Raw genomic sequence first — 488 nt, 5'->3', positions numbered from 1 at the left:
AAAAGAAGCTCTGTGGAAGGCCAGGAACATCCTGATTTTTAAGCACGATGTTTTATCTGTTGACGATGTTTTAGGTCTTTGTTTTAGCGAGATGTACATTTATTATTTATTAGATAAAAAAAGAAATGCCACCCTTTCAAATAAATGGTTTGTAAAAGAATGGAACTCCAATATATAAGAATTTGCCGCCATGTCCCCTTTTATGTGTTTTTATGTAAATTGATTTTATTACTGTAATTCATTGTAAAAAGCTGTAATTTATTGTAAATGTTTTTGAATTTTAAGTAATAAATCATTGACACCCCCGCGAGGGGGTAGCCAACTTAAAAAAAAAATCTGTTCTTATCAGTTTAATATCTGATACGTCCCCTATCTGGGGACCATATATTAAATGGATTTTTAGAACAGGGAGATGGAAATAGAGCTTGCTCTGTCCACTCCACGCATTGACCTGGTATTGCAGTATTTCCAGGACCGGTGCACCCTTT

At 34.6% G+C, this 488-nt stretch overlaps 1 non-coding gene across 1 annotated transcript; it reads left to right on the top strand.

Annotated features, from left to right (window-relative positions):
• The first annotated feature begins 291 nt into the window (after positions 1-291).
• Positions 292-488, top strand: LOC142706744 (U2 spliceosomal RNA). Its single transcript, XR_012868469.1, has one exon. It is a non-coding gene; the product is annotated as a U2 spliceosomal RNA (small nuclear RNA).

Source organism: Rhinoderma darwinii, unplaced genomic scaffold (assembly GCF_050947455.1).
Source record: "Rhinoderma darwinii isolate aRhiDar2 unplaced genomic scaffold, aRhiDar2.hap1 Scaffold_3434, whole genome shotgun sequence".
In the NCBI taxonomy this organism is placed as follows: Eukaryota; Metazoa; Chordata; class Amphibia; order Anura; family Rhinodermatidae; genus Rhinoderma; species Rhinoderma darwinii.
Note: the sequence above shows the minus strand (reverse complement) of the source record. Positions and strands in the feature narration are given on the sequence as shown.